This window comes from Ovis aries, chromosome 2 (genome assembly GCF_016772045.2).
Source record: "Ovis aries strain OAR_USU_Benz2616 breed Rambouillet chromosome 2, ARS-UI_Ramb_v3.0, whole genome shotgun sequence".
In the NCBI taxonomy this organism is placed as follows: Eukaryota; Metazoa; Chordata; class Mammalia; order Artiodactyla; family Bovidae; genus Ovis; species Ovis aries.
The window spans coordinates 90,535,726-90,550,295 of record NC_056055.1 but is presented as its reverse complement, the minus strand read 5'-3'; the positions used below and the strand labels follow the sequence as shown (position 1 = coordinate 90,550,295).

The 14,570-nt window shown below is 40.0% G+C and overlaps 1 non-coding gene across 1 annotated transcript; it reads left to right on the top strand.

Moving 5' to 3' along the window:
* The first annotated feature begins 982 nt into the window (after positions 1 to 982).
* Positions 983 to 1,054, top strand: TRNAS-GCU (transfer RNA serine (anticodon GCU)). The gene has a single exon. It is a non-coding gene; the product is annotated as a tRNA-Ser (tRNA).
* The last annotated feature ends 13,516 nt before the right edge of the window (positions 1,055 to 14,570 follow it).

The following is a 14,570-nucleotide window of genomic DNA, read 5'->3' as shown; positions in this document are numbered from 1 at the left end:
TCCCTCCTATCTATATCACTGTTTCTCAAACTTTATTTCTTTTAACAATGAATCTTCAAAACTGTGGTAAAGTAATTTTGGGAAATAATGTATTTTCCTTTGGAAATGATCTTGCATATTAGCATACCCAGGGCTCTGAGAAGTCCTGCAGTAAGAAAGCTGTTTTATTTTGAAAACTGTCTAATCCTTCTAAAGTTATGGATTATGAAACTCTCTTTTTCCTAACTCATATTGATATCCAATAGTCTTTTTTTTTCATATAACATATATTAACATTCAAATGAACAATTTGAAAAATATAGCAGAGGGTAACCAAACATAGATATATGTACAGGGTTTGAATTATTCCTCCTGTACCATCCAAGGGAAGTTCATTTTAGTTACCTCATATCACATTTCTCTCTAACTGGCATTATCATACATATGCCAATGATAAGTGCTTTGTGACATTAATAATAATAATAATAATGACATTGTTCAACATTGTTTATCCTCCCTTGTGCCAGGCATTATTGAAAAGGATTTTCATGGATTTACTCATTTACTATCCACAGCAACTATTTGAGGTAGCAAGTATTATTATTGCTACATTATATATGAGAAAATTAAAGCAGAGATAGATTAAGTAACTTATCCAAAGTCATTAAGCTAGTGTCAGAATTGGGATTCAAACCTAATAACATGTCTATAGAGTTCATGCTCTGAAGCCTCACCCTATACTTCTCTTCTGGGCAGTTTCAATATAACTTGAGTTTTAAAGCTCACTTAAAATTTTTTCTTTTGATGCAGATTCAGGCATCTTGGCTGTACCTCAAGGTTTTAGTCCCTTCACATACGAACTGAGTTTGGAAAAGCTGCACATGTGTATGGGAGATGTCAAGAGCAGGCAATGTACTTATTTATTGCTGTGCATTTTCAATGTTTAATGGTATTTTGGGTTTAATATTTAATTTTGGATAAAAGTAATATGCTTTTAGGGGCTTCCCTGGTGGCTCAGATGGTAAAGAATCTGCCTGCTATGCAGGAGACCCAGGTTCGATCCCTGGGTTGGGAAAATCCTCTGAAGGGAATGGCAACTCACTCCTGTAATCTTGCCTGGAGAATTCCGTGGACCGAGGAGCCTGGCGGGCTACAGTCCATGCGGTCATGAAGAGTTGGACACGACTGAGTAACTAACACTTTCACTTTCACAATATGCTTTTAACAATAAAAATAGTCATCATCATCATCAACTGTTCAGTGATTACTGTGAGACAGGATTTGTGACAGGCAACTAGAATATCTCATTGAAGGCAGTGGCTCGTCTGGCTAATTTTCTGCTATCAGAAATTCATCCCTCCTGTCATCTAGTAGACATATAGAAGGCATATAGTAAACATTTGCTGACAAAATGAATGAACAAATAAGTGACTGCATAAATCTATTTTAAAGTAAATTTATTTCCTTTAATCCCTAGCATTCTTCGAAGGAAGGTATTATTAACACGATTGCAGGAGAGAAAACAAGATATTTGCTCAATGTTACGAAACTGGTAAGTCAGCCAGTATTCAAATCCTGGTCTGCCTGATTTCAACACTTCTGTTCTTAATCAATTCATCGTATAGCCATTTATCTATGAATCAAGGTACAAATATAACAGAAACCAGTATAACCAAGTCTGTTGTAAGTAGAGCACCATGACAGCTGCTTAAGTGCAGCATTCAGGAAATGTTTAACAAGAGTGCTTCAGAGTAGAAGTGGTCTCTTATTCAAATCACATAGTAGTTCAACAAGCACCTTGTCCTTCTACTGTACTTAGGAAATTGTTAGAAGCTATGAAAACAGAGGGTTGTTTTTTTTTTAACTCTAATAAACTCAGAAAACATAGATGAGATTAAGTCACTTTTGACGGGCAGGAATTTAAAGTAATTTTCTGTTCAATTTGTAAGCTTCTATGGTTCATCAAATTTTACAGATTTTGCATTCATTGATGTGTTTGCTGAGTTGTTTCTACTGCAGGTGAAACCTTCAAGGCTCCACCTTACTATTTTGTTCTCATGCATCTTAGATGAGCTCAGAGTAGTTAAATTAAGTGGCAACTATTAAATTTCTCAAGTATGTCTCTTTATCCACACCCATTCATTTCACCTGCATCCACTTAAACACATAATTAACAGACATGGTGTTTTAACTCTGACAGGTTAATTATCTTAAATTTCAAACTTCTGGTGAAAGTCAGTTTCTCTGATAAGAATGTTCTAAATTCATTTTTATTAAAATAGTTGTAATGGAGAGGTATACATGGGTGACTTCAAGAAGATGACAGATTGGAGAGGAAAAGTGATGAAAGAATCCAAGAGTGTAGAAACACAATACGGTGGTTACTGTGATATATGTTGGTTTGATGGAATAATGGAATTATGGATCTCAAAGTTGGAAAGGATCTCAAGGGACAGTCTGGAACAGTGCCCAACCTTCAGGCAGGTATCATCATCCTCATTTCACAGGTGCTGCAAGGAGGCTCAAATGGCTAAGTAATCTGCCTAAGGCCAATAACTTATAGGTCGCAGAGAAGACACTGGAAGCAGGTACTGGAGATTCTCTTGCATTGCCCTTTCCCTTAAAGAAAGCCTTGAAAGCCCTTAGTACTATATTATGAATTTAAAGTGTATTTTGGATAGAACAGTCTTTTGGACTCTGTGGGAGAAGGTGAGGGTGGGATGATTTGAGAGAATAGCATTGAAACATATACATGATCATATATGAAACAGATCACCAGTCTAGGTTCAATGCGTAAGACAGGGTGCTCATGGCTGGTGCACTGGGATGACCCTCAGGGATGGGTTGGGGCGGGAGGTGGGAGGGAGGGTCAGGATGGGGGACACATGTATACCCATGGCTGATTCATGTGACTGTAATGAAAAAAAAAAAAAAACAGTAATCAAAAATAAATAAATAAAGTGTATTTTGGAAGTAAAAGAATGTCTTCCTGTAAAAGACCCTCAGGAATCAGCTACAGTTAGCCTCCCAGGTAGTTCTGGGAAGGACTTTTTACCCTCGAGATGTACAAAACCCTCTTTCCCCCAGTAGTTGAATAGAGATAGGGGAAAAGCCAATAAGACCGGGCCAGAGAGAGTTTTCCAATTATGCCTTAGGTGGCTCAGAAAGGATGGAGGAACCAATAAGCACTGTGGGTGCTCAGTCGCTTCAGTCGTGTCCGACTCTTTGCGATCTTTGTAGCCCGCCAGGTTCCTCTGTCCATGAGATTCTCCAGGCAAGAATACTGGAGTGGGTTGCCATTTCCTCCTCCAGGGAATCTTCCCGACCGAGGGATCGAATTGGCGTCTTTTACATCTCTTGCATTGCAGGCAGGTTCTTTACCTCTAGCGCCCCCTGGGAAGCCCAGTAAGCATTGACGAAGTGCAACCAATCCTGTAAGTATAGCAGACCCAATAAACATGCAGCTACTGGCTTAGAGCTGAATATAAATACATGGGTCAAAACACTGATACGCGAAAATGCCCAGTACTTCCTTCCTCAAGCTTTCATGTGCATCACAACCACATAGAATATTATTAAGAATTTGCTCTCAAAGGCCACACTAGATCTCAGAAAGAATCCAGGAAGTGTATATTTTATAAGCGTTCTAGGTAATCCTAATACAGATGGTCACTGATTTCACTTGAAGAACATCTATGAATTGGAACAGTGCTTCTCAAACTCTAGTATGGTTGCAAGTTACCTGGAGATCAAATGAAATGTAGATTCCAATTCAATATATCTGGGGCAGAGTCTTAGATCCTACATTTCCAAAAGCTCCCAGGAGATACCTGTGCTGCTGGTCTGTGGAGTACTTTTTAAATACTAAGGAATAAGAATACTCTTATTTAATCAAATAATGTTAGGTTTAACATAAGAAAGATTGATGGTAACTTAATAAGTCAATAAAAATAGTTGTCTACTATGAAAAATATTTTCCATTAACATATCTGCATATCTGGTGAATAAAAAGATAGTGAAGGAAGTGTTAGTGGTACTAAGTTTTTGTTGATTTTTTAAAACTGGTAAAATACTGTGGTGAAGTATACTGAATTATTTTTTAGTTTTAAGTTCTAATTCTGACTCTGACATCAGCTGTGCGAAACCTCCATCAATAAGATAAAAACAACATGAGAGTAACATTTTTTTAAATTAAAATGTATAAGCTTTCTGAAAGTGAAAGTTGCTCGGTTGTGTCTGACTCTTTGTGATCCCATGGACTATACAGTCCATAGAATTCTCTAGGCCAGAATACTGGAGTGGTTAGCCTTTCCCTTCTCCAGGGGATCTTCCCAACCCAGAAATCAAATTCAGGTCTTCCACACTGCAGGCAGACTCTCGTATATTGATGCTGCCACATCGAATAACCGTATATCAATACCAGGCTGATCATTATGGACTGTGTTGTTTTTGGCAAGAGAGTTTTAACTTTGTAACTTACCTCTTTTTCCCCACTCATGAGACATACAACTGAATAAAAGTAGTGTTAATTCAGTCTATTAAAAAATATGTACATTACTAGTTAGTAATGTAACCTAAATAAAGCTAAGTCTCCCTGTGGCTCCTTCTCTGCATGGAATTATTCAGAGAAACATCAGTCTAGCATTCAAAATAATTGAAAAATAATTTAATTCTTTACTTCTCTTAAAATACCAAAGAGTCGACATCCATGAACCACAGGATATATGCTTAAAATAAATCCTTTTTCCTCATCTTCTGTTACTTTCGATTTTTTCCAAAAACATCTCCAGATATTCCTAATTATCTTTCCTTTCCTAGTGCCCTCGAAAAGTCTCACAAGTTTTTGATTTATGAGAAACAAACCAGTCTGATTGATTTTTTAATTCCTTTCCTCCCTGCTTTCTGTATCAGCTCTTTATCACAGAGGTCAACATTGCTTCTCTTGCTTCTATTATTACTAATTTTTAAGTCCTTCCTTTGCTTGCATTCTGTACAACAAAAGGGCAGAGGTTCTGAAAGCTGATTCAAGGAGCAGGAAATCTTTCTCTTTTGAACTGGGAGCAGACAGAAGGGAGGGTAGAATTTCACAAGTCTTATAGCTAGAACTGGACATGGAAACAGACTGGTTCCAAATAGGAAAAGGAGTCTGTCAAGGCTGTATATTGTCACCCTGCTTATTTAACTTCTATGCAGAGTACATCATGAGAAACGCCAGGCTGGAAGAAGCAGAAGCTGGAATCAAGATTGCCCGGAGAAATATCAGTAACCTCAGATATGCAGATGACACCACCCTTATGGCAGAAAGTGAAGAGGAACTCAAAAGCCTCTTGATGAAAGTAAAAGAGGAGAGTGAAAAAGTTGGCTTAAAGCTCAACATTCAGAAAACGAAGATCATGGCATCCGGTCCCATCACTTCATGGGAAGTAGATGGGAAACAGTGGAAACAGTGTCAGACTTTATTTTGGGGGGCTCGAAAATCACTGCAGATGGTGACTGCAGCCATGAAATTAAAAGACGCTTACTCCTTGGAAGGAAAGTTATGACCAACCTAGATAGCATATTCAAAAGCAGAGACATTACTTTGCCAACAAAGGTCCATCTAGTCAAGGCTATGGTTTTTCCCCGTGGTCATGTATGGATGTGAGAGTTCGACTGTCAAGAAAGCTGAGTGCCGAAGAATTGATGCTTTTGAACTGTGGTGTTGGAGAAGAGTCTTGAGAGTCCCTTGGACTGCAAGGAGATCCAACCAGTCCATTCTGAAGGAGATCAGCCCTGGGATTTCTTTGGAAGGAATGATGCTAAAGCTGAAACTCCAGTACTTTGGCCACCTCATGCGAAGAGTTGACTCATTGGAAAAGACTCTGATGCTGGGAGGGATTGGGGACAGGAGAAAAAGGGGACAACAGAGGATGAGATGGCTGGATGGCATCACTGACTCGATGGACGTGAGCTTGAGTGAACTCCAGGAGATGGTGATGGACAGGGAGGCCTGGCATGCTGCGATTCATGGGGTCACAAAGAGTTGGACACGACTGAGCAACTGAACTAAACTGATGGCTTATTTTTCTGGTTCTTGTCATAGTAACAAATTATTTGCCATGTATCTCACAAATTTCTTGAGATATTATGCTCTATTCCACCCCTATATGGATATACAACTCTAAGGTCATGTGAGAAAACTTGTTATAAGTAATTTTATATTTCCAACTGCATGGTTTGCAGTACTCTTCCGAGGAATCAATAGTTTCATAATCTATCAACTTACTCTCCTTGCCCTCAAATCTAGTGATGACTTTCAAAACATGCCTAATTTTAATTCACTTTGAACTAAGACAGGCCATACGAAACTTTCATTTTGTGAAAAAGGGATATGATTTGATATTTTAAGTATAGTTTTAGTCAATCAGGAAAAAGGAGGATCCTTTTAGTTTGGAGTAGGCACTGCACACCTCTTTAGCAATAGAAGCTGTTGGGATGATTTGGATAGTATTACTTTTAATAATTTTGACACCAGTAATTATTTTTTTAATGTAGGATTATTAATAATATGGTATTGGTAATTTAGCTTAATTATAAAGATGATGCATGATTTAACATACACATAAACCAGAAATTATCATTCAAAGATTCACTTAAAATTTCATAGGACTAATCAATCTATGAATCATCTAATTTAATCAGTGATACAGATACTTAATATGAAAGATATAAAAATTGAAGGTTAACTAGAAATTTTTGACTATTTTAAAACTCTACTTCATTCTAAAACTGTATTCCAATTTGAGTTTTTGGCATGAAAACAGTATTGGCTACAAGACATGTTTTGCAAACTTTTTATACAAAGTCTGTTTTGAAATGCTTGGGGTCAAATAAGTCAGGCATATTTTCAATAATTCTAGAGATCTGATCCTTTGACATTCTGACAATCCAATCTAGATGAAAAAGATTGTACTGCTTAACAATGGTACTTTTCTAAAATAATTTCAACTTTGCAATCATAGGTGAAATTATAAAGAGATTTTAAAGCGAAAGTGGATTTTCATGTATCCAAGTGAGGAAAATACCCTTTATACCTTTACTTAGGGACTTGGAATAGGTCCAAATTTTGGAATCAAAATTTTTGAAAAGGACAACTGCATGTTGACATAGCTGTTGTGTCTATTTTCAGTGGAGAATCTGTTGGTTACACTGGCAGTTTTGATCTGGGATTAATCTAGATTTCCTGGATGTAATTCCCATAAGAACAGATGAATGTGCATATTCACTTGACAGACATAGTAGCTCAGTTTTCTAAGAAACATTCACAGGGAGTCAAGTATGAAATAGGAGAGCTCTGGCAGACAAAGACAGTTGATGTAGGATCCTCTGGGCCACCCTTCAAGCTGGGCTTGTGAGTTAGACTTTTAACCCTTCCACTTCAGGTTTGCTTCTCTTGCTTCTTCCAGAGCAGCAGCCATAATGTCCACCATAAAGAAAATTGATTTTTGTAAAGCAAGCCCTGTGGGGGCACCAGGGAGTCACTGGAAATTGCTTTTAACTAGCAAAAGAAATGGCAAAAATTGACATTCTAAGTGCCCTTGATAGTTAATTTTATGTGCCAACTTGGCTAGGCTATGGTACTTGGATATTTAGTCAAACACTATTCTAGATGTTTCTCTAAGAAGGTATTTTTAGGTGAGGTAAAAATTTAAATCTGCAGACTTTGAGAAAACAGATCACCTTCCACAATATTGTTGGGACTCATCCAATTAGTTGAAAGGCTTAACTGAAAGACACTAATCTCCTGAGAAGAGGAACTCTGCCAGCAGACTGTCTTTGGACTCAAACTTCAGCTCTTCCCTGTGTCTTCAGTCTGCAACCTACCCTGCAGATTTTGGACTTGCCAACCTCCACAATCACATGAGCTAATTTAATCAATCTCTCATATACATCTCTGGCTGATTCTGTTTCTCTGGGTAATTCTGACTAATGTAGTGCCTAATATACCACGTTGAACAAGTAGAGGAGTGAAAAATCCAAGTTACAAAAGTGAAAAACACATATACTTAATACATGGCTGCAACATGAACAGATAGGCCAGAATAGAGGTTCTTAGCCCTGGATGCTATACTGGGGAACATTAAAAATACCTTGATGCCTGGGATCTACCCACAAGATTCCAATTCAGTAAGTCTGGATGGGACCTAGGCATCAGTGTATATAAACAGCTCCCCAGATCCCCAAATAATTCTAAGAATAGCCACATACTAGAAACCCTGAGACCTAAGGATGTCATACCTTAGGCTATTCATAAAGAAATGCACTTCTGGCAAAAGAGGAGATATCCTTAATAAGTAGTAATCAATTGAAGGACTATAATAGAGAGAAATACTTTAATATGAAAGAAAAGTTTACATTTTTATAAGACCAACTAAATATTCCATATAATACCAATTATTTATTTACTTATTTAATAACATTTATTAGATAGATATTATGTGCTAGACCCTGGGCTAGTGTCTTAATGACAGGAAGGCCAATAAAAGTGGAAGTCTGATATTTAGGTGCTTAAACTCTAGTGGATAGACAGACAAATAATTGCAGTATAAGGAGATAAGTTCATTTTTAAGCATTCATTTAGTACTAGAGCCATATGAATGTGAATTTTAAAAAATCCTTACAGTGACTCTGTAAGGTAATTATTACATGGTTCAGTTCAGTTCATTCACGCAGCTGTGTCTGACTGTTTGCGACCTCATGGACTGCAGCATGCCAGGCTTCTGTGTCTATCACCAACTCCTCTAGCTTGCTCCAACTCATGTCCGTTGAGTTGGTGATGGCATCCAACCATCTCATCCTCTGTTGTCCTTCTCCTCCTGCCTTCAATCTTTACCAGCATCAGGGTCTTTTCCAATGAGTCAGCTCTTTGCATCAGGTGGCCTAAGTATTGGAGCTTTAGCTTCAGCATCAGTCCTTCCAATGAGTATTCAGGGTATAATATTTACATTATGTTAGATACCAAATAGGGTGTCTGGGAACAGCATAAAGGTCCTGTGATATTTGGGGCATCTCTATGCCAAGGATGAGAAAATTCAAGGAAACTCTCATTTTGTTGTTTAAGAGTTGAGTTGTTTTCTAGGCATAATAGGAAGCTTTATGGGTTATGAAGTTGCAAAAGACTTTGGAGATGACAGTCTAAATCTCTCATTTTGATATGTGGGGACTGATGTCCAAAACAGCTAAGTGTGTTAATTAAGAAACACTATCCAACGAGTTAGCAGCAGAGCTGGAAGAGGAACTCGGATCTGTCTTGGTTTTATTCTCTTCACCTGGTGAACCCTCTAGTGGCCATTTTGCATGTGACAACTTCACTTCCCTCATTACAGTTGACTGCATCAAGGGTAGGACTTGACCCATTGGTTCAATCAGTCTGATTCCTGAAAATAAGACCAATGGAGAAAAGACTTACCCTTATTTAGGGGCTGTATTTGTAAGATATATGCTCTGAAGCTGCAGGTTGGGAATTTTCCAAAATAGGAAAGGAGACTGAGTGATACTGCTGCTGCTGCTACTGCTGCTAAGTCGCTTCAGTCATGTCCGACTCTGTGCAACCCCATAGATGACAGCCCACCAGGCTCCCCCGTCCTTGGGATTCTCCAAGCAAGAGCACTGGAGTGGGTTGCCATTTCCTTCTCCAATGCATGAAAGTGAAAAGTGAAAGTGAAGTCACTCAGTCGTCTCCGACTCTTAGCGACCCCATGGACTGCAGCCTACCAGGCTCCTCCATCCATGGGATTTTCCAGGCAAGAGTACTGGAGTGGGGTGCCATTGCCTTCTCCATGAGTGATACTAACTGCTATAAAATATGAATCACAAATCGCAATAGCTTAACAGAATGCAATAGAATTTAATAGGACAGAACGTCATTTCTCAGACACATTGAGTCCATGGTAGTTGGGTGGGGGTGAGGGGTATGTCATTAATAGCAGGGGGGACAGGCATGCAGTTATTCAGGACTCGAGCTCCCTTTATCCAGTGGCCATCACTTTGCTCTAAGGTCTCAGTCTTTTTCATTCTGCCAGCAGAGGAAGAGAAAGAGAGACTAGAGAATTACAAGGAACTTTTCATGGATCAGGCTTCACAGTGAAGGCCAGAACTGAGTACATGTCTACATCCAATGGAAAATGTGGTCTAGATGTGTCCCCAGAAGAAAAGGAAAATGAATTTGCTGAACAACCAGCCAGTATCTGTCACACAGAGGAACCTAGTCAAGGCAGAGGGGAAAAAAATGAACAGATGGACTAAAAGAGATGAAAGGGAGGGCTTCCCTGGTGGTTCAGCAGTAAAGAATCTGTCTGCCAATGCAGGAGACACAGTTCGATCCCTGATCTGGGAAGATCCACGGAGCAACTAAGCCCATGAGCCACAACTATTGAGCCTGTGCTCGAGAGCCTGGGAGCCGCAACTACTGAAGCCTTTGTGTTCTAGAGGCTATGCTCTGTAACAAGAGAAGCCTCCACAGTGAGAAGCCCGCACATCACAACTAGAGAGTAGACTCTGCTCTCTGCAACTAGGGAAAAGCCTGCGCATCTCCCAAGACACAGCACAGCCAAAAATAAATGAATAAAATTTTAAAAAGAGAGACGAACTAGAAAGAAAATCTTTATGGCTTTCTAGGTTCTAGTGTCAGTCTTCTTCTGAGGCCCCTCTACATCCCTGCCGCTGGGTTGATGAGACATTCTGTACCATTGTCAACTCCCTGCCCTGCTGAAACTAGCTGATATCGGCTTCTGTCGTTTACAAACGAGGCAATCCTAGCATATACTCACACTCAGGAGGATTGCAACAGCTTGGAGGAAGCATATGTCTTCAGAATTTCCCATCATATATCTGGGAATGTACTGTGAGTTTCATTTACTTATATCCATTTCTATGATGACATTAGCAGCCTGGAGATTAGTATTTACAATTGTGCTGAACCCCTTCATACATATGCTGCAGCTGAAATCAGCATAAAAGAAAGCAAACCAAGGCAAGCTGTGCCGGAAAGAGTTGGTTATTATATCACACACATTGATTTATAGGTTCAGTTTGCTTTTACCTAAATGTCTAGTTATTTAACAGCTGTTATGAATCAGCCGGATAGAGGATTAGAAAAGGGTGGGGGTTGGGGGAAGTAGGTGAAAAAATGCTTTAATCTTAGGCTACAATAGAGAAACAAGTTGAGTCAGGTCTCATCTAGCAGTTTTGGTTCTCTGATGCTTCTTAAAGGGAAGCATTGTTCAGCTGGAACGTGAAACAGCTCAACATAGACCATTGGGTTGAGTTTACATTAAGCCCATTAGTGAGGGAGGCAGTGCTGTATACAGGTTGGAAAGCGATGTATCGGTAAATATTGGGAGAGGCTGGCTTGGTCAAAATAGTTCCAATTTGCTTTGGCTTTAAATATGTAACTTAATCTAGAAGTTTTGTTGAGAACATGAGGATTAACAAGATGTGGTATAAGGGAACACAAAACAGATATCAATACAGAATTCAGTTGAGCGACAGAATTGACTGCTGCTGCTGCTAAGTCACTTCAGTCGTGTCCGACTCTGTGTGACCCCATAGACGGCAGCCCACCAGGCTCCCCCGTCCCTGGGATTCTCCAGGCAAGAGCACTGGAGTGGGTTGCCATTTCCTTCTCCAATGCATGAAAGTGAAAAGTGAAAGTGAAGTCGCTCAGTCATGTCCGACTCTTAGCGACCCCATGGACCACAGCCTACCGGGCTCCTCCATCCATGGGATTTTCCAGGCAAGAGTACTGGAGTGGGGTGCCATTGCCTTCTCCGCAGAATTCACTGATCATGTTCAATCCTGACATCCCAGTTTTAGACAATAGTCAGAAAGGATTTACCGAGCTGCAGGATCTTTTTGTAGGTTTGCATCTACTCATGAGTTTATACAGGCAAGAAAGGACTTTCTGGGAATGTCTGAAACCGTGTTTTGAGATGAGACCCTATAACTGTTCTGCACACTAAGAATGCAAGCTGGGTGCTGGGATGATGACTCTTCACTCCCGGGCACCCAGGATAATCTGCATAATGAAGAGATTCTGTGCTGGCCTCGCAAGGATCTTCTTCTGTGTCCTAACTTGCTCTTGCCTTACTCAGTTTCATCTGTGCTCAGATATGCATTTTGGTCAAACCTTGACCTAAGAATTAAATTTGTTCCAAGTATATCTTAAATGTTTTTACGTGATTTTTTTTTCCAATAGGTTTTGCTTTTCTTTAAAATGCTCTGCAGATTCCTAGCTGTAGGTGTTTTTTTATAAATTTATTTATTTTTAATTGAAGGATAATTGCTTTGGAATATTGTGTTGGTTTCTGCCAAACATCAACATGAATCAGTCATAGGTATATATACGCCCCCTCCCACCTGAGCATCCCGCCCTCCTTCCTCCCCATTCCACCCCTCTAGGTTGTTACAGAGCCCAGGTTTGAGATCCCTGAGTCTAGCTCTTTTTCCTGAACAGTCCCTCCCCCAAACACACACAGACAATGGCTTTTTTTCTATTTGAAAGCCAATGAAATGGATGCTTTCTCTACAGACTTATATACCTTGCCTTAAAGTTAAAACCTCCTCCCCACTCCTAGCCCTTGCCAGATAGCAGAAGCTCTGTGGCTTCCATTTAATCAACTTATGGAAAACATTGAGCAGGATGGGGTTTTAGAAAAGAATACTACCACTACTACTAAAATTATCACCACTACTTACATCCACTACACTTCATACGTCTTCTTTAGAGTTATCTGATAAAGATATTTGCAAAATTGTTCCTATATAGATTATCCTAGCGAAAATACCAAGACCTGAGAAAGAATGATTGTGTGATTTGACAGCTGCTAGTAGTCGTCTCTTCTCATGTTCAGATCCAAAGTTCCTCCTTGTAGCCAGACTATCTATATATCTAGATGCAGAAGGAGAGGAAATCTTTCTGCCCTCAAAAAGTCTTGAGGCTCCAAGTCTCTGAATGAAAAAGTATGTATTTGCAAGAGCAATATGAATTATACTTACACCACCTGACCTGCCTCTTGAGAAACCTATATGCAGGTCAGGAAGCAACAGTTAGAGCTGGACATGGAACAACAGACTGGTTCCAAATAGGAAAAGGAGTACGTCAAGGCTGTATATTGTCACCCTGCTTGTTTAACTTCTATGCAGAGTACATCATGAGAAACGCTGGGCTGGAAGAAGCACAATCTGGAATCAAGATTGCCAGGAGAAATATCAGTAACCTCAGATATGCAGATGACAACACTCTTATGGCAGAAAGTAAAGAAGAACTAAAGAGCCTCTTGAAGAAAGTGAAAGAGGACAGTGAAAAGTTGGCTTAAAGCTCAACATTCAGAAAATGAAGATCATGGCATCTGGTCCCACACTTCATGGGAAATAGATGGGAAACAGTAGAAACAGTGTCAGACTTTATTTTGGGAGGGCTCCAAAATCACTGCAGATGGTGACTGCAGCCATGAAATTAAGACACTTACTCCTTGGAAGGAAAGTTATGACCAACCTAGATAGCATATTCAAAAGCAGAGACAATACTTTGCCAACAAAGGTCCATCTAGTCAAGGCTATGGTTTTTCCAGTGGTTTTGTATGGATGTGAGAGTTGGACTGTCAAGAAACCTGAGCGCCAAAGAATTGATGCTTTTGAACTGCGGTGTTGGAGAAGACTCTTGAGAGTCCCTTGGACTGCAAAGAGATCCAACCAGTTCATTTTAAAGGAGATCGGTCCTGGGTGTTCATTGGAAGGAATGATGCTAAAGCTGAAACTCCAGTACTTTGGCCATCTCATGTGAAAACTTGATTCATTGGAAAAGACTCTGGTGCTGGGAGGGATTGGGGGCAGGAAGAGAAGGGGACAACAGAGGATGCGATGGCTGGATGGCATCACTGACTTGATGAACATGAGTTTGGGTGAACTCCGGGGGTTGGTGATGGACAGGGAGGCCTGGCATGATGCAATTCATGGGGTCATAAAGAGTCAGACACAACTGAGTGACCAAACTGAACTGAACTGATACATTCAATTAGTTTGCTATAGCCATGGGTGCCAGGAGCCAGTGTGAGGAACTCCGCACATGGCAAAGGTCATGAGGAAGGAGGCTTCGGCATACGCGAAGGCGGGATCGAGCCTCAGGTAACCCCCTGTTCCCGAGCATCTACCCCCAAAACCAGAGTCTATCTACTTTACTGTTTATGCTGTCACCTATACCTCTGACTTTACAGGGGGCTGACCCCCATTTCCTCTCTCGGAGAAGCAGTTAACCTACAGCTCCAGTTAATAAAAATTCCTGGGTGTGACAAGAGTGTTTCTACTTACAAACTCTTCTGAAGGTTATCTAGCCTGCCTGTACAGGTTCGTCCTGCCACATGTGATTGTTTACAGCCTCGCAACTGTGAGAGGCATGAGATGTTTTAGACTTACTAAAGGAAGATTCTTTTGGGAAGTTAGAAATTATCAGTATAGTGGGTTGGTTAGGAATTATATTGGTGAAGGGTTTTTCATTTGTGGTGCCAATAATTGCCGCTAAGTCTCCATATTTCCTGCCCTGGGTGTGACAAGGG